This window comes from Meleagris gallopavo, chromosome 1 (assembly GCF_905368555.1).
Source record: "Meleagris gallopavo chromosome 1, MGAL_WU_HG_1.1, whole genome shotgun sequence".
In the NCBI taxonomy this organism is placed as follows: domain Eukaryota; kingdom Metazoa; phylum Chordata; class Aves; order Galliformes; family Phasianidae; genus Meleagris; species Meleagris gallopavo.
Window position 1 is genome coordinate 98,256,957 of NC_139404.1, and position 19,881 is coordinate 98,276,837.

Sequence of the window (19,881 nt, forward strand, 5' to 3'; positions counted from 1 at the left end):
GATCCTGAGGAGGATCTGGGGAACTACAGGCCTGTCAGCCTGATCTCTGTACCAGGAAAGTCTATGGAGCATATTATCTTGACTGAGTTCATATGGCATGTACACTACAACTGGGGGATCAGGCCCAACCAGCATGAGCTCATGAAAGGCAGGTCCTGTTTAACCAACATGATCTCCTTCTATGATCAAGTGATGTGAGAAAGGCTGTTGATGTAGTCTACCTAGACTTCAGTAAAGCTTTCTACACTGTTTCCCACAGCATTATTGTGGAGAAGATGGCAGCCTGTGGCTTGGACAGGTACAGTCTTTGTTGGGTAAAAAACTGGCTGGATGGCCAGGCCAAGAGAGTGGTGGCAAATGGAGTCACATCCAGCTGGTGACTGGTTATGAGTGGTGTTCCCCAGGTTTCGGTACTAGGGCCTGTCCTGTTTAGTATCTTTATTGATCACCTGGATAAAAGCTTTGAGCACACCTTCAGTAAACTTGCAGATGCCACCAAGTTGGCAGGAAGTGTCAATCTGCCTGGGGGTAAGAAGGCCCTAAAGATAGAACAGGCTGGATAGCTGAGCTGAGGCCAATGAGATGAAGTTCAACAAGACTAAGTGCCAGGTCCTGCACTTTGGCCACAGCAACCCCAGGCAATGCTACAGGCTTGGGGCAGAGTAGCTGGAACATTTTGTGGAAGAAATAGACTTGGGGTTCTGGTCGATACTCACCAGAACGTGAGCCAGCAGTGTGCCCAGGTGGCCAAGAAGGCTAATGGCATCCTGGTTTGTATCAGAAATAGTGTTGCCAGCAGAATCAGGAACGTGGTCATCCCCCTTTACTCAGCTCTGGTGAGGCCAAACCTTGAGTACTGTGTTGAGTTTTGAGCCCCTCACTGCAAGAAAGACATCAAGGCCCAGGAGCTTGCCCAGAGAAGGGCAGTAGAGCTGGGAAATTGGGATTATTCAGTGTGGAGAAGAGGAGGCTCAGGGGAGACCTTATCAGTCTCTACAACTACTTGCAAGGAGGTTGTGGCAAGGTGGGGTTGGCCTCTTCTCCATCATAACTAGTAATAGAACTAGAGGGAATGGTTTCAAATTGCACCAAAAGAGATTCAAGTTGAATGTTAGGAAAAATATCTTCTAAGAAATTTCAGCACGTGGTCACATGCTGGAATGGGCTGCCCAGGGAAGTGGTTGAATCACCATTCCTGGAGGTGTTCAAGAAATGTTTAAATATTGTAATAAGGGACATGATTTAGTGGGAAGATATTAGAGATAGATTGACAGTTGGAGTGGATGATCTTGCAAGTTTCTTCCAACTTTGGTGATTCAGTGATTCTTTGATATCCTACTAAAATATGTCATTCAGTGAAAAAAACTTATATTAAGCCTATATTTTTCTTCTGAGAGAACCTGACTCAGCGGTAAACTGAACCATATGTGGCTGTTGGATGATTTGCTGGCAAGTGAAAGCACGAAATTGATGGTCTAAATCAGCATATGTTGTTCACTGTATTGTTTCTGGCTTTGGCAGTTTACTGGACTCCTCAGAAAAATCAAAAAAAAGGTGGGAAAGATATTTAAATCCAAATATACGTGTTTTATTTTATTTTTTTTCTGTCAGATTATACAGATTTCTTATTTCCATCCCCATTCTCTCTCAATATATCACAATCCTAAGCAAACCCAAATGAGCACAAAAGTTGAAGCACCTCAAAAAACAGAAAGATATGGGAAGACACAAATACACAAAACTTAAAAGACACAAAACACCCTTTAAATACCTGTGTAAGAGGAGTTTCTTCTTTTTTTTTTTTTTCATGCAGCAGTGATAAACTAAAAATTCTGAAAGCAAGTTTTTATGTGATTCAGTGTTCCTGGATCAATTCAACTCAATATGTGTACCAATAATACTCAAATCAGTTAAATGGATGAAAAAAAATCTTGCTTAGTCAGTCAGTGACATCATGCAAGAATGCCAAACAGCTACAGAACAAAACCAATCAAATTAAAGCTGGACCTAAAATAATTATAGTTTTAAAGATCTGTTATTTACACAGTAACTTATACAAATAGATACACATGTACAATTACTTATGTATAGAGGTGCTCTTGCCACTCGTAATCTGCAGTGAAGAAACAGAAAGAGCTTTGAAAGGACACATGAAACACTTTAAGAATAATTATGTGTTCACCTGTACAAACTGTAGAATCTGCTTTGCTTTTAATATTCCTATGACGTACAAAGACACTTTACCATGAAAAAGTCAAGGATATAATTTGTCAAGCAGTATATATTTAGGAGATAATAAAGTTGTGAAAGTCAAAAGGAGTAAATTGACTATGCTTTTCAGGTAATAATTGCCCTATGAGAAGAGATCTAGTGCACTTATTCTTATAGGAGCTTTTAAGAGAATAATTTTGTGTTGCATCTCACATCCCTTTTCCAAGAGAGCTATGTATAGCTCTTATAAGCCTGGAATTAAATCTCTTACTTAATTCAAGTCTGCGGTCACTTTAAGTTGTGTTTTGTCACACTATCTGTTATTTGTGAAAACAATAGGAATAGAAGCTCCTAGTCTCCTTCTCAACTGCAGCTCTGACATAGAAAAGTAGACAGAACTCTACCTTCAGTTGCCATTTCTCATAAATAACTGTGAGAGTTATTTTAATAACAATTCTAACAATTTTATTATATGTGAGTATACATACTATAGTACTCACAAAGTAAATATATGTAACCAAACCTCATAATAGATCCATTTGGCCAGACAGTGGTGAGTACAAGTCTGCCACATATTGATTTGCTAATTGAGTGGTTTATAATTGTTTGATTTTCTATTTCATTCCATCTCCTTCAGTTATTTTTTCACTCACAAAGTCTAACTCTGTTTTAGTTATAAGAATGACAATGAAACCTAGTCCACACTTTGTAAGGAATAAGATGAGAGCAATGGGAGAGTATAAACAGGAGGGGGGACGACCACCTTTATGAAGGTGGATAGTGATAGGACAAGAGGGAATGGTTTTAAACTGAGGCAGGGGAGATTCAGGTTAAATATTAGGAGGAAGTTTTTCACTCCCAGGGTGGTGACGCACAGGAACATGTTGCCCAAGGAGGTCGTGGATATCCCATCCTTGGAGGCATGCAAGGCCAGGCTGGATGTGGCTCTGGGCAGCCTGGTCTCGTGGTTGGTGACCCTGCACATAGCAGCGGGGATGAAACTAGATGATCATTGTGGCCCTTTTCAACCCAGGCCATTCTATGATTCTATAGTCTTACTACTGTTATTGTAGCTTTTCTCCTGTGGACTTTGCCATGGCTCGCATCACAGCAATCTTGGAAACAATTTTTCCTTTTTTACTTAGTTTCCAACTACTATGATTAAATGCTTTGTATATTAAAACAACCCTTTTTCTATTCACCATTATCTGCCACTTCCCAACTTAAAATCTGTCCTGAGCTGCTGCTTCTTGTTTTCTTCATTTTCCTATACTGATTTTTTTTCTCTGATCTCTTTGCAAGGAAAGCAGAATTTCTGTGATCCTCTGCTCTTCTTTCCCATGAAAACGACTTACAAGCCTAAATTGTAATGTTAGGCAATTTTTCAACAAACCTATGAGAGGAGTCTTTAAATACATGCTACGTCATTTCTAAAAGTTGTATAGTACTGTTTCTCTTGGGGCCATAGTGTTCTTGCCTCAGCAAATCATGTGCAAAGAATTGATGAGCTATCATAAGAAGGAAAACATGACAATGGAAAGCACTTATGATAATTTTTTACTAACAGTTACCTTGAAACTTTTCAGTGCTCAGATTATTTTTTTCAAAATGTGTTTTTACGTGGCCTGACTCTTGATACAAGCCTTTCTTGTGTTTTTATTGTTGTTCTCATTGTAGAAAGCAATACCTGGATTACTACTTGTCTTAAATTTCAATTTTAACTCTACCTTATAGTAATTAAGAGAGAAGATTTCTCTGTCAGTACTCCAAAGCTATCTTTCTCCATTAAAATTAAGAAGATTTATCTCAAAGGTCTCCACGAGGCAGTGCTGCACAGGAATTAGTAATGTGCCTTGTTTCTCTCTTTTTTGTTTCTGTTTTTGTTTTGATTTGTTTTGTTTTGAGGATGTTTTCTGGCTTGTTGTGTGCTGAGTGAGGAGCAAACAATAATGGAAGAGAGGGAGGACCCCAGAGATGAAGGACATTGTGCTCAGGGCTAGATCACCATCTTTACTAAGAGAGGACCACAAGGAGAATTTTATCATCTGCTCCGTCACAAAAATCCTCCTCATTAAAGGGACATACAGGAATTCCTTATAATAATAATTTGGAAAAATTTGGAAAGGTAAAATCTATGTGGCATTAACTGTACAAACATTTCAGTTAATTCACATTTTTTAAATTAGATTTTTCTCTATAGTTTCTCTAAAAAAAAAAAAAAAAAAAAAAAAAAGACGAAATAGAGAGAATTTAAACCAGGCATTAATTTACTGATTTGAAGATTATTCAGAAGATAATACAGTCATTTTATTGACTGCTAATCTATGGCTGTATTGTTGTTTGTCAGTCACCAACAAGAGCTGAAAACAAGAAGTTGTGTCTGTTTTTTCCTTGGTACTAGTCAGTTTTATTGATATGTATGAACTTGATTTATACTCCAGAGAACACAGAAAATGGCACTCTTGTAAATATACAGTTCATTACAAAATGAGTACTATCTACAGTGTCTGCTGTGTACCAGAAGTCATTATTAACCATTGTCACAATTTCTAAAAATTCAAAAAATTACCTGTAAATATGTATTGCCTCTGTGCTGTTTCAGTAGCTTCTGTGATTGACCTGCAACAACTTGTGACTGGGCACCTGTTTAGGGCCCAGCCTGAAAAAAAATGGAAGCTGAAATCTTCTTTTTGTGTGTGTGTGTGTGTGTGTGTGTGTGTGTGTGTGTGTGATTGTTTGGACTATAGATACACTACTGATTTACCGTAATGGTTCTCTAGTTGTGACACATTTTATGACCATGTTGGGAAGAGTTTTCTACTTCACTAGTCAGTATGTACAAATACCAGTATGCACAGAGACCACAATCTCAAGTGTCAAATGCTTGCTTTCATCACTAATTATTAGGACTGTTTCACTTCTAATCATGTATTTGACAGAGCCTTTTTTATGGCCTTGAGCAAATCATCGTACTTTTAAATTTTATTTTTCCTTCTATGCAATGTTGAAAATTGTTATCTTTATTTTTTCTATGAATTAAATCTACAAATGTATTTCATAGATGGAAAAAGAAGTTATATACAAGAAGTACATAATATATTTTTTTTCTTGAAGATGTAATTTTCTTTCATTCTTAAAATTTAAACAACGAAATTAGTAGTTAAGTGACTGTAGGAAGTTAATTTTTCAAATATAAGTCATAAAGTCATTAAAATGCTAAATCACTCTCTTCCCTCCAAAGAATCTACAAAAATGGATCTTACCTTCCTTAGTTTTTAATTATTGCTGAAAACAGATATTTGACAGAGTCTGGTCAAAAGACAGAACAGGAAGATATTTGCTATGCCATAGACAGTTGGGATGGACTGATTCAACTTCTGCTGCTTTCCTGCATGTTGTTCTGTTCCTGCTAAAGAGGCTTCTGTAGTTTTTTTTCACTGCCTGCTCCAACCTAAGGTGGAGGTCTCATCTCTCCTCCCTCGTACTCTCCTTGATTCTTTAGAACCTGGCATATATCTCATTGTCCTTCCCACTAGTCAGAAATAAAGATAAAACAAGATTATTCAGGAAGTCAGTAGGGGCAATTGTGAGGGCTATTTACTCCATTCTGAGGTGATAGGACTGGGCTACATCAACTCCTGGGCCTCTGAAGATGGGCAAGAGGGAGAGCAAGAGTCTCTACTCTGCTGTCCTGCACTTTCAGGCTGATTGCCCCAAGCCATGCTGTTCCTCTTAGTCCCACTCACCCACACACCATTTCCCCCAGTCTGTGGCTCCTGGAAGCTGGCAGATTGCTCCTTCCTACCTCAAACTGAAGTTCTCCTATTCCTGTCCCTTCTTGTCCTCCCGGGCTTGACCCAGCAACAGCAGTTTGATGATCACAGCTGTAATTCTTCTTGCGCAACGGAACTGGCTGTGCTGCTTCTTGACTTAAAAAATAAACTGATTATTTTGCAACAAACACACTATAGTTACTTAAGCTATTGCTTCTTGGAACAATACTTTTTAAGCAGAATTCTAAAATGTCAAAATGAGAAAGATACCAGGACTACTGTTACTGCTTTTTACCTTATGATATATGATTTTACTATGTCTTTATTCTGTATAAATATGCAAGAGAGCTGTTGATAATAAATTATAAGCCAACATATGTTGGTCTTTACTTTTGTAAAGGTGACTGACTGATGTCAAGAACTCCCTCCATCTTCAGGAGCTACCTAAAAGAAGAATGCAATCAGCTTGTTAAAATATTAATAAGATATTTGCATCCCCCATAGTCTACTCTTCACACTGAAGATTGTTCCTGCTTCCTGAAAAAGCCGTGTACCCTAGACCATGGGTAAACTGTGCATAATTCTCTTGATACTAACAGAGCTTCAGAAATTGCCTTAAGCAAAGAGTAGTTTGGCCCAATATAAACACTTTAGTAGCTATTGCAACTGAATCATCAAATGTTATGCATTTACAATTCATCAAACCATTTTCTGTCGCTGGATAAAAGAAGCTAGATTTCTTTGAAAGTAATAGTAATGTAAACTATGTTAGTGATGGTCTTACTAAACACTGATGCTTAAGACTTTTTCTTTAAAATTGAATTTTTTTGTAAATAGGACTTTTTTGACAATATTTCAAGACCCTTAATTAACTACCATGTTGCTACAAAGTACTGAGGCAAATTGTAAGAAGGTAATTAATATTTGCTTGTCTCTCATGTCCCTTAATTTTATTTTTATCTTTTTCTGGAGTGTTACTCATCTGCTCATCTGTGCTCCGGCAAGTATTTTACAATCTAATTCCAGAAAGAATTAATTAATCCTTTGCAGTTTTCTAACCTGTTCTAGTGCAATAAAACAGAGCCAGTTAATGTTTCCTGTTAACGCAAAATGAATTAATAACATCTAGACTGAACACCCAAAAGCATAAATTAGTTTGTAAAGATCTGAAGATTTTCTACTCTACTGTAAACTTGTTGTCATAGTGTAAATTTTGACATCTGTAATTAACACAAACACATTTTAAATTGGTAAATATGTATGTTTAAATGTATGCATAACTGAATTTATAGATTGCTATAATTAGCTCAAAAAAGAAAAAAAGAAAAGAAAAAAAAAAAAAGAAAGTTAAGTGTTTAATTTAAGCTCTAATTAATAACCAAAAGGATACTTTTTATGAATGTATGTAAAAGGAACATTACATCCTTTGCAGGCAACTGAAAACTATTGGAGAGATCGCTATGAGAGATGAAATTGAGCCTCCATGTTAACAATCCAGAAGCTCTTCAAAGCACTAATTGTACTAAAGTACATGCAGTAAATGATTATGGTAGGCTGTTTTGTTTTTATTGAAGACTAAATGGGGTTTAACTTTTCCCTCAGACATACAGCTTCTGGTCCTTTATGTTATTATTTTTTACATAATTTTTAGTATTTTAGTTTCTAAGGTAAAGATAAGGTAACTTTAATTGTTTAAAAAGTATGAAAAAAACAATTCCTGTATATATTTAAATGAGCTTGGAGATCTTGAATACAGCTAAGATTGAAATTGTATTCCTACACTTTGCAGTTTTTAATGAGAAAGAAGGATGATTCCAAATTGGAGCTGGGAGCATTCTCAAGAAAAGCTAAACATCAGTGTGAAATCCCATTTCTCTTACTGATTCTTCTTAGCATGTGAACTCCTGCTAGTGCTCATGCCAGGTGATTGCCCAGCTTATAGTCCTTCAGAGATGGATCATTTCCAACCTCTCGTCTTGAAGTAATTTGCTTGTATTTCCTGGCACCAAAGATTTGTACTCCAGTCTTCTGCTGCTCAGGAGAATTCTTGAAATACTGGGCCTAAAGGCCAAGAAACTCTCTCTGCTTTTGTCCTCACTTAGTTGCTTGAATGGAAACAGCTTTAAAAAAATAGATGGAAAGAAAAATATTTATGCTGTATCCAAATAGAATCAGAGCACTGTTCAGTCTCTTACCAGCTGCTTACCTCCACAGTCCCAGTATGAGCTCATGTTGCTGTGCTCTGAGGCTGAAAATGCTTGATTATATATTTCCATTTGCATGGCATGAGCTGGCTCAGGGACCTCCTTCTGATACCATCCTGTGCTGATAACCCCCCTGTGAATGTGGTCTCAGGACAGCAGTTCATAACCTCTGGCTTGGTACTAAGAGGTGGATTCAGCTGGAAGAGCAGCTTGCTGCCATCGAGAAAGAGAGGTTGTCCCTCTACCTCCCACCTTTCTCTTTCCTGCCATTTATTTCATGCTGGCTCTAGCACTCAGTCAGGTGGTGAACTCCTTTAATTGGTAGCTGGCAGAAAACTAAGTTGGGAAGAGAAAAATAAAGAGTATTTGCTACCATGTTCATGATACGTTAGGGTAATTCTTGTCATTTAGCTAACAGAATAAATTGAATTACATAAATAAACATCAAATCTGGAACAAGGAAAGGGACAAGATATCATGGCTGGGAAAAGAAGAGAAAATGAAAAGTGAGTAAGCCTTTCCCTCAGTATTAATTTGTTTCCTTTGAGTTGCTGTTTGACTCAGCCATTACGTAAAGTGGCACATCAAGTTTTGTGGGTTTTGTTGTTGTTTTTTTCTGTCTGTAACATCATTAGACTGCTAGCCGCAGAGGAGGTTCATAAGGACTTATGTTTTCAAAATTCACTTATCTTTTGGACAAAGATTGATTCTCAATAAATTTCTTTTGCAGAGATTTTGCAAAACTACTAACAAATCTAAATCTGCATCCTTCAGTGAACCATGTGGTGTTTAAAGAGTTTTAAAGAGTTTCTACATAAATTTGTGACCAAATCTGATTTAGTCAACTGTGCCCAAAGTCAGCAAATCCTTAACGCCAACTAATTTGTCAGTTTGTTCCTGGGAGTTGTATATCCAACACAGCATTCACTGAGACAGTGTTGTACTATTCACATGTGTAATCAAATACCATTGCTTGAGATCTGCAGTAACAGATTACTAAAGGAATTTCATCCTTCAAAACTTGGTTGCTTTTTGCCAAGTTATGTCATTGTCAGTAGTCAGATAGATAAATCAACCACAGATGAAATAATAAACAATGCTGATAAGTAATGCATAGGGAATTTTTGTTTAATTTCTTTTCCTGTGTTTCATGAACTAAGTTTGTGGAAAAGGTAATTGATCTTAGAAATATCTATAGCATTTTCTTGTGTCTTTTGATCATAGCAATCTTTCAGTTTATATAAGCATGGAGACAAGTACATTACGTTATGAAGCCTCCTCACTCAGCACCACAACTATAACTTAGTGCATAGAAATGAGGCAGCTTAAACATTTCAAACCATTTTTCACAGAGCGCCATTGAAAATAAATAATAAATAAATAAATAATAGAGCTAAAAAACTATACCAATCTATATATGTGGATCCATACAATTTGGTATGGGTAATGCATGTGCATGTAGTGTGCAGTCCAAAATAAAGAACTTTGTGGGAATTAAAAAAAAAACAAAGTGCTGCCACAAATGCACAAAATTTCTTCACTTAAAAAACAATAACAACAAACACACCTAAAACTATTATGTTAAAAAATTCATTGATTTCAAAAGCGATTGGATACTATGCCCACTTTAGGATAATAATGTAAAAATCACCCCCTTACACTGCACAGAAGTTTTCAGGGTCTCAGGGTCTGAGAAAGCATCTCTTTGATCCCTCTCCTATCCCACTTTTTTTACAGACATAGCAAAAAGCATCATGAGATAACTGAACTCCTGCATTTATAATGAGAAATGTGTATGTAACTAATGTTGTTACCTTCCCTGAAAGTAGGGAAAGAGCAGGAATTAGGAAAATAAAACATTTGTGGATTACACAGATGATCAGCAAACACCCTCTCCTGTCTCTTTTGTCAGCTAAAGAAGGATGAAGTGGACAATTTCCATTCCAGAAGTGTGCATGTGTATGTGCTTTTATGTGCATGTGCACAAGTGCATGCTCATGTATCTCTGGAGAAGGTAGGCTGACAAACTAAGAGTCATTCTTACAGGGTTTTTTTTTTTTTTTTTTTTTTTTTTTTTTTTTTTTTTTTTTTTGTGGTTCAATTACATGAGGACAATGTTTTTCCTGAGCCTGCTCTATAGTCTAGGAACAATTTTTGAAAAAGCGTATTGATTTGGAAAGCATTTGTACAGGCCTACAAATAAAGTCTTACAGTCTTTCCCCATGTGCATTTTAGCAGTCAATAGCTCATGAACACTGGAGTGAAAGGTTAATATTTTATGCTACCTGAAAGCTGAAGTTCCACTTATATGTGACACTAAAATATGCTTCTCTAGCTCTAGCTGTACACCTTAAATTTGTGTTTGTTTTCCAAGTCTAGCTGTTCTCTACTCTTGGTTTTTGAATCAGCTCATTCCCAAATAACGTTAGAAAAGAAGAAAGAGGGTAATAAAACCAGATAGCAATCACAATATAATTATCTTAAGGTCGGATCTCAAGTCCTCCTGGCACCAAAATAAATGCTTAAAGCTAAGAATTTCATCTTTGCAGAGTAGGAAAAAAATCCTCTTTCTCTCAGTTTACAGGATATTAGATCAGAACAGATAATAGCTTTGTGGTTTATCAGTACTTTCTGCCCTCGTAGCTCAAGTAAATACAGCATGAACAGGTCTTTGAGACCTATGTATTTTTCCAATTCCAGCAACAAAGAACCAGCCTAGAAAGGAAAGCACTTGATATTGCATACAAACACTGAGCTTCTGTCTGTAAGGCTGTTCCTGCAACAGGCTGGGCCTGATGGGGCACAGGAGCTTGCCAGCTGACTCTTATTGCAATTGCATCCTGACTGAGTGCAAGAGGCTAATAAGGCAATCTATAAGTTGTCATTTTTTATTGCTTTCAGTAGTACCTTCCAAAAACAAAGTGACACTTCTTGTTTATCTCTTTACTAGACAGGTAAATGCATCAATATTGAATTCCTCTAGCAAAAGGGGATATACTGCTTGGCAAGACAGACCTCTCTAAATGAAGAATGAGAAACAACATATAGGCATTTAGTTCTTCTTCACTTATTTTCTTTTTCCTCAAAGTAAAGGTAACTTCAGACTGGTCAAAGCAACTGTCAATTTGTAGCCAAACATGCTGACTTATGGGGTCACTTAGGGTGGGATGAGCATTAAAATTAAAAGTTCTGATATTCTGGATTGTAATATTTTACTTCAGATTTTAGATGATATTTGAAGTAGAAGAAAAAAAATGATAAGGCAAAAAAAAAACAAAAACAACAAAGGTCATAAAGGGTAAGACAGACCATTTCCTTTGGCATGAAATATTTTACTGTAAGCTTTTAATTGATCATTTTGACAAGAAAAACATAGGGGAATCATTCAGTATTACTGCAATGAATTTTTTTCCTGTCTGACAATGTACTATTATGGCTTTAAAAAGAGAGTGAGTAAGGTAGAAACAGAAACCAATATCAGTCATTCACATAGCCCTCATCCTTGCAAACTCTCATTTCATAGGTCCATGCCAACCTGTACAGTTAGAGATGTTTAGACATTAAGATTGCCCGTCTGATGCTCCTTCCCAGTACAGCTATGAAATGTAATGGTGCAGTAGGGCTTTCATACCATAAGTTAATTTTTTTTTATGTCATGAACTCTTTTTGAGTGAGTGGTCAGGAAAGAGAAGGAAATTTCTGGAAGAAACCAGCAGATAGGAATAACTTCCCTAGGGTCCCTGAGGAAAGAGAGGCACCTCAAGCAGTCCTTTACCACAAGAAATAATTTTCTCTGTACAGGGCCCGCATCTTTGTATAAACTATGGAAGAAAGCTAGGGAAACTAGGCTTAGGCTGCAGCTACTATTTAGAACTCCCCGGAGTTCTCACTTTCCCACCTGAAGAGTAGAATTGTGCATCACAAATTTTAAAATACATTGCATATTTGCTAGTTCAGAAGATTACTTAAAAAGCAAAGCTAAAGAAACAAAAATTGTATCCACTATGGAGACTTACACTAAATAAAGAAGTGTTTTTTACCAAGTAAATTATATTTTATGGGAATACATGGGATATGCATGTGAAATATTATACAAAATATTCTTATTTACCTTCCAGCATCCTGTCCTCCTTATTGCCAGTACTGATGCTGCTTCTGGCTCGAAATGTGGCAACACAGCACAGCGATTCAACTCTGTGTGAGTCCTGTACTAACCCACAGTCCTTCATAGACAGACAAGAGTTGATCATGGGAACATTTAATAAATCCCAGGGTAGTTCTTTGGTGCTGATGATTTGTTCTGCACCAGATCTGTGAAGGAAATTCTCTTAATATCTTAATATCAGTTGTTTGACCATAGAGGACGGAGGAGTCACAGTGCAGGATGATATTCATGTTCTCTCTCTTTTGTCTGCACAAAGATGGCTCTGGAATGAACAGTCTTTACATGGCAGAGATCCTTTGGAAGCAGTTACCTTCATTTTGGCATATGACAGCTGACAGCAGCACTTGCTTATATCAGCTGGTACCCTTTCAGGGCCAGACAGATGGCATGTGAATCCTTCATGAATGGATCAGATGAAAACTCCAGCTTCCAGAAGAGCTCTGCTGATTGTTGTGCTGCCCTTGCACAAGTTTTAGGACTTTCAGTTTCCCCAGGCAGCAAAATCAGTAATACTGATGCACTTGAGAAAGGCATACAAGCAGGACAGTGCTCTGCATGCATTAGCCCAAAGAGCACTTGATTAATGTCAATGAGTCTTGAGTCTGTTCCAGCTTATATTGAGCAAGGTGGCATATTGCTTAATCCAAGGCTAAACTTAAGGATACCTGTGCCTTCAACACTGATTATGTTTGATTTGTATCTGTCATTTAATGTAAGATATCATGAAAAATAATGCCTGTGCCTGCCTCTGCGTTAGAAGACTTTCAAAGGTCAGTTTCTTCCTAGGGTTAATTAGCTAACTTGAAGCAAAAAGTTTCAAAAGATGACAAATTTTACCAGCTACTGTTTCTCTTAAGTCTACCTTTTCTTATTCTTTAGCTAACAGCTCAGCAAACTTTAGTTGTAGACAAGGCTATGCAAATTGCTCACCTTTATATTCTTTTGTGACCTACTGCTGTGTTCTTGAAATGAATGCTTGTGTTGGATTCATTGCTGCTGCTCTCAGCACTTCTTACTGCTATCTCCTGGTGACAACGTGGCATTCAATCAGTTCCATGACTCTCTGCCGCTCTAACGATTCTAGCATCCCTTATGTGCTGAAAATGTCCTGTTGACTCCATTAGCTATCTGGACCTGTTCCATCTCCCTTGCAAGACCGGGCAACCTACAGAAATATCAAAACAATCCTCATGGTGGTCCCACAGTTTTTTATATACTCAGACAACCTTTTCTTTCTGAAACTTTCACATAGAAAAAGACCATCACAAAGTCATTCACACACTTGCATTTCTATGTTTGATAAGACTGTATATATAGTGCAGAAAAGTTCCCAAATTTTTTCTTAACATGTATTAATAACACTAAACTTCATAAATGGCATAGCAAGCAATAAGCAAATCATATGATATTTTTTTCTTCAGATGTCGCCTTCCACACTAAACAGTCAATTAGGGTGATGAGAAACACTGTCAGTGATCTGGCAGAGAGATGGCAATAAAATCATGTATCGTAATGAAAATATCTTCCTGGAATATACGAAAAAGGTATTTATTATCCTTAATGACTGTGTTTAGAAAGATGTAAGTGGAAAAATGATGAAAGTGGGATGACATACGCTGCTGCATGTATATTTGAGACTAATCAACGAAACTAAAGATTCAAAGGTTAGAGCCTCAACTGAAGAAAACAAGCATAACTTGTAACAGATGAATATGTTCATGTTAACAGCCAGTGTTTCCTGCTAATTGCTCTAGCATTTGGTTTCACATAATGCATTTAGTTTCATTTCTTTTCTTAATATTATAACTGTGCTTTTCTTTGCCAGCGTGCAACAAACAGCTTTAAAAATAGTGAGTAGATAAAGATAGATGTTACTGTTGATATACATCATGTTCTGTGTAAGTTTGAGAGTCCGATTTTCCTATTGGAGTGGCTTTGCTGAACTCTAAACTATGAAACTCTAATCTTTACTATGAAACTAGAAAAGTAACAGTTCATAGAAAATGAACATTGTATTTTTATAAATCAACAGAAGAAAAGAATATCAGTCTTTCTGGTTCTGTGATCTAATATTTCATACTAAAGGTAATTCTGAACACATTCAACAATTCTTTTCCTCCTAGTCTGAGTTTTGTTCAGAGTGACTTATTCCTAGTTTGCTTTCTGCAGTGTGGAAATTATTTGTATTGCAGATCACCTGTCCTGCCGTCTCATTTCTGCATACTGTTTAAAAATTGCTTCCTGAAAAGACAAAGATAAAGCGCATCCTGCTGTTTTCCCCATTACACATCAAAATATGCTTCTTGCATATTGATAAGTGCTCTCAGATAGAAACAGCATAAAGCGAGTCCAAGCCTAATTTTTTCAGCTTAGTAATAAATAGTAGTGACATAATGAATTTTAAAACTTTTGTTTAAAAAAACTGCTTAACTTAAGTAGATAGTCTACAGTGTTGGCAACAGTAAAGCACAAAAAGTTCCTGTTATTCTTGATCTATCTTCTGTAATAAGGACCCTTCCCCTGCTATTGCTCTGCATTTCAGAAGAATCACTGAAGACCACAGGTTTGTTTGTCTTGCGTCTAGCCACAAGATGCACACTTTTCCTACAATAGAGCTGATTTATGTATTTATTTATTTTAAATTTGCTATTGATCTCTGTTAAGTACAGACAAACCTACTGCCACACTTGGAGTACTGCATCCAGATCTAGAGCCTCCAGCACAAGAAAAGCATGGAGCTTTTGAAGTAGGTCCAGAGGAAGGCCACAAGGATGGTCAGAGGGTTGGAGCACAGTCCTACAAGAAAAGAATGAGGGAGTTGTGGGAAGGCTTCATTATGGCCTTCTGGTACTTAAAGAAAGCTTATAAACAGGAGACTGACTTTTTATGAGGCAGACAGTGATAGGACAAGGGACAATGCTTTTAAACTAAAGGAGGGGAGAGTTGGATGAAGTGTCAGGGGAAAATTCTTCATGCAGATAGTGATGAGACACTGGCACAGCTGCCCAGAGAAGCTGTGGTGCCCCATCCCTGGAGGCACTCAAGGCTGGGTTGGATGGGGCCCCAGGCAGCGTGAGCTGCTGGGGGGCATCCCTGCCCATTATAGGGGTTGGAACAAGATGAGCTTTCCTATCCCTTCCAACTCAAGCCATTCTATTATGCTATGACACACTGTAGTTCTACTGACAAAAATGTCTGTGATTACCTGCTGTACATCATTTTTTTACACTTTATTGAAAATGTATAATGAGAAAGTTTATTTTCAAAAGTGATACCTTACTTTTGAAATATTAAAACTCATAAGCTATGGAAAACAACAACAACAACAACACAATCCAGTAGCAGTTATTTTGTCTTTTGGTCATATTTTATTCATCCTTATTCCTGTCCCATTCTGGCAGGTTCAAATACTGAGAGATGAGCTTGGTCTTTGGAGGCTGAGTATATTAATGCACAAAATAACAGAGACAACTATTCCAGGAACAGCAGTTAAAGGTGACCACTTATTTTCTTGTAAATCTCAAAGAAAAAAATCCCTACTTCACAGAGTATTAGAAGATGAATTTTCCAAGGATCTATTTAGAGAAAATAAATAAATAAATGTATTCAAAGATTAAAAAAAGAGAACATTTACTTATGTTGTTACATTTAAAGAATCTTCTTTGGTAAAAGATTGAAGTCCTTGAAGATCTTATTTTAAAAATCCACATTTTATTTTAAAAATTATTGAAAAATACCATTTAAGTACTAATTTAGACAGCAGATGTAGATGCAATTTGAGCATATATAATTGCCAGGGAACGCATAGAAAACTTTATAGAATGCATAAGGATACGAGGCATTGAAAAAAAATCTCTTTATTCTTTCCTGTGTTCTCTGCCTTAGGGACATATAGGTAGCTAGTTTCTGATCATCCGTAAAAGGGCATCTTTCACCAGCTTCATGGAGGCAAGAGGGACAGAATCCTTTCAGTGCTGCAAGAGTTTACTCAATAAATGTTTTTCCCAAACTAATTTCTGCCGACAGCTGCCCTGTGTTCCTGACAAGACCAAAGGGACAAAGATTCTTGATACTGAGTTCCCTGTGATCATCTGCTTTTATCTCAAAGGGGACCTTTTTGGACAGATAATCCTAACTCTTTCTCTCACATGCCTTCATCAGGCAGCAGCCATGCTCCCCCTTCCCCGGGATCTGTGACAGATACAATCAGGATAAACCTATGCCACTTCAGCACTGTGCTGCAGTCAAGCCTTCAGTAATCCTGCAGCTGTCATGCTGTAATGCCCTCTTGAACTGAGCCTTGCTTCCCCTCCCCCTAGATAATACCAGAAAACTGGAGGCAGATGTGAGAATTCATGTCTGTTGGCTTGATTTATAGATTAGGAAACCTCCAAGTCATACTTCTGAAATGGCTTACTACCTGATCCACAAGACTTATTAAATTATTGAAATCTGAAGAATACTTTGCAATGCACAGACCATGATTTTCACAGACAAGATAAATGCATTTTAGCCTGTGTTAGAAAACAAACTGAAAATTGTCCTTCGGCGAGGTCCAACAAACTCAGATGGTGTGGTTGATAAAATGTGCAGCAACCAGTGATTCTGGGATGAGTTACCACCCACAGTCCTTGAGGTTGTTATCCATAATTCTGAAGTTTTAGAGTTTGTTATTATTGTTGTTGAAATCCCTCTTGTAGTCTAGAACATAGTTCGTGAGATACAGTGACTTTCTTATGTAGCAGTAGCACTTACTTTGATAAAATAACAAAATGTATTATGGGATACTAGTGAGAAAATTAAGGAAAAGGTCTCTGTTACAAGAAGCATTGCAATACAAGAAGTCTTGTATTTTTCTCATAGCATTTAGTATGTACTGCTACAGATCAGATATTAGACTGTTATCCACTGCAAAATGCCTATTATTATACATTTCGCTGACAGAATATGTTTACACTTTTCTACATTTTAAATTATTGATTGATATTTATCTTCACTTTTACTATACTTTTCTGAAAATACAGGACACGACACCAATTTGATGAAATGTAATTTGATCTTCCCCGCAGAACAATTGTTTACAGTGGTGGTCTGTTTATATAATGCTATTGAAAGGTATAGCACACATCAGCTGCTTTCATTTGCTATCTGATATAAAACCTTTTGGACTACTTATCCTATTTTGTCTCATTCTTTTGATTTCTATTACCATATCCCAGCTAAACAGAGAAACATTTTGCATTCAGGTTTCAACAGAAAATAAGGTTAAGTACCAGTCTGTAACTGCAGCCTCACTAGTCATGCCTTAGCATGACATCATATCCAAGCAAGGCCAACAATTCCACTGCTAAATGAAACTTAGACCTCTTCAAGAAAGTATATTTCCCTGAGATTGAACAAGCACAACTACCATTTTTTAAAAAAGGAATACATTTTGTTCAGGATTTAAGGAAAGCCTCAGAGAGTGCTCTAAAATTTGGCTTTTGGAAGTGATCTGTGCAAAAAAATGAGTGGCTAGGAACTAACATTTAACTATGCATTTGCTGAGTGAGAGCAGGTACTTGGTTGGTAGTTCTGGTCCAGCTGACATAGACCTCACATCTGCAACTAATCAACATGAAATAGGAGGATTCAAAGGGAGGGGTGAATTGTGCACCTGATTAGGACCTGGAAGAATAGCTGACAATGAAACAGATGCAGACATTCTAATACCTAGTAGCTGAACAATCACTATTTTATCTATTTTTTTTTTTTTTTTAACCAGGGTAGAAAGTTTTGCTAGATGAAAGAGTTTCTGTTAGCAATTTGGGAAAATGTTTTGTGCAAATTATAACAGCAGATACTGTAAATAGCCAACAGACGTTAGCAAGGTGCTACCTAAAAGTGTACAATTGCACTGTTACACAAATGCATATGTGATTTATGGAAACAGATGCCTGTTGAATTATCATTAATAACATTAATAACAAGAATTTAGTTCTCTAACTTATCCTTCAGCTTGAACAATATTTAACATTGCTATTGCCTTCAGCTATGTGACTTGAGAAATAAAGAACAATTAATGTAAAGTATGTTCAGAAAGCTGCACCTTCCTTAAAGAATTGTTTTCAACATTGTATTTTATAAAAATAAAAGTAGACAAACTAAGACAAAGACATGTAAATAACAATTTTAATGTGTCACTGGAATGCAAAAATAGACAAAATGTCTCATTAAAATGACAGCCTTAGGTGATGTTTCAATAGAATTAAAGTCCAATTTGACAGTAAAATTTTGCTTTGTCACAAGAAACAAGAATGTCTAATATCTTCTTACTTCCATTTTCCACTGCATTTCCTGAGGCTGTCTTTAAAAAAAAAAAAAGAAAGAAAGAAAAAAAAAGAAAAAAAAAAGAAAAAAAAGGAAATACCAAATTGATTTTATTGCAGAACTGGGAGGGAGGTGAGTAGTTGGTGAGTTGTCTAAATTAAAGATGTGTATACTACTTTGATTTTTATGTTTAATACAAACTAACCACTTACACTTGCAATTAAGATAATGAGTTATGATTTTTTTTCCATAAAATAAAATACAATGTGATGTTATTTCTAATAGATTTAATATTAAAAAAAATAAAGACATCTATCTTTGCCAACATGAAAATAAGTAGCCCCTTGTACTGTATTTGATTATTTGGAAAATGTTTTATCATAATTATTTTAATAATAAAGAGTAAAAAAGTTCTTTTCAGGTTCTTGGGTTTTTTTTATGACTAGAAGTTACTCCATACATTAATGCATGTACAACTATAGCATTTCCTAATGTGCATATTGTTCTTGGATGTGCTAAAGTGCTCAGTGTAGCTAAATACCAACATTAAAACTAATATCTTCAAATATCAATATATTATCTTTAATTGCTCACACAAATACTACAGTTCTATGCTTCTGAAAGCAGAGTTGACGACAAGCAAATTATTTCATTTCCTGTATTTTGCATGTTTCAGCTCTCATATGTCAGCTCTTTAAGTCTTAGCACAGTTCATTCTCCCTTCCATTTTCCTCTACAAAGCAGAGTATAACTGTCATTTTTATTCCCTGTCCCATAATAGCTGTCATTGGATAATGAAAGAATCAATCAGACGTCTTTTCTTCGTGTCCCTGCAGCAACACAACTTTATTATTTTTTACTCCACTGACACTGAAAAGCTTGAACCAATATTGACAAAACATCAAATAGTTTTGAAAAGTTTAGTTATGTTGTTTCTCCACGCTTAACCATTTCATATCTGTCCTAAATATGAAGGGCGAAGTACCAATCTTGCTTTCAGACAAATGACAATTCTCAACATAATCCACAACTTGAAAAGGTACCTACAGCTTCAACATGGCCATAGGACAATATCAAGATTTTAGTGCATTGCTATCATTAATAACTGAGGTATTACTGTATCTATGGTTGTTTTTGTTTGTTTGTTTTCCTGCCCAGCTGTATACTGGTGCAATGCTAACATAAATTGTACAAGGGAATGAAAGAAGGAATGCCTATT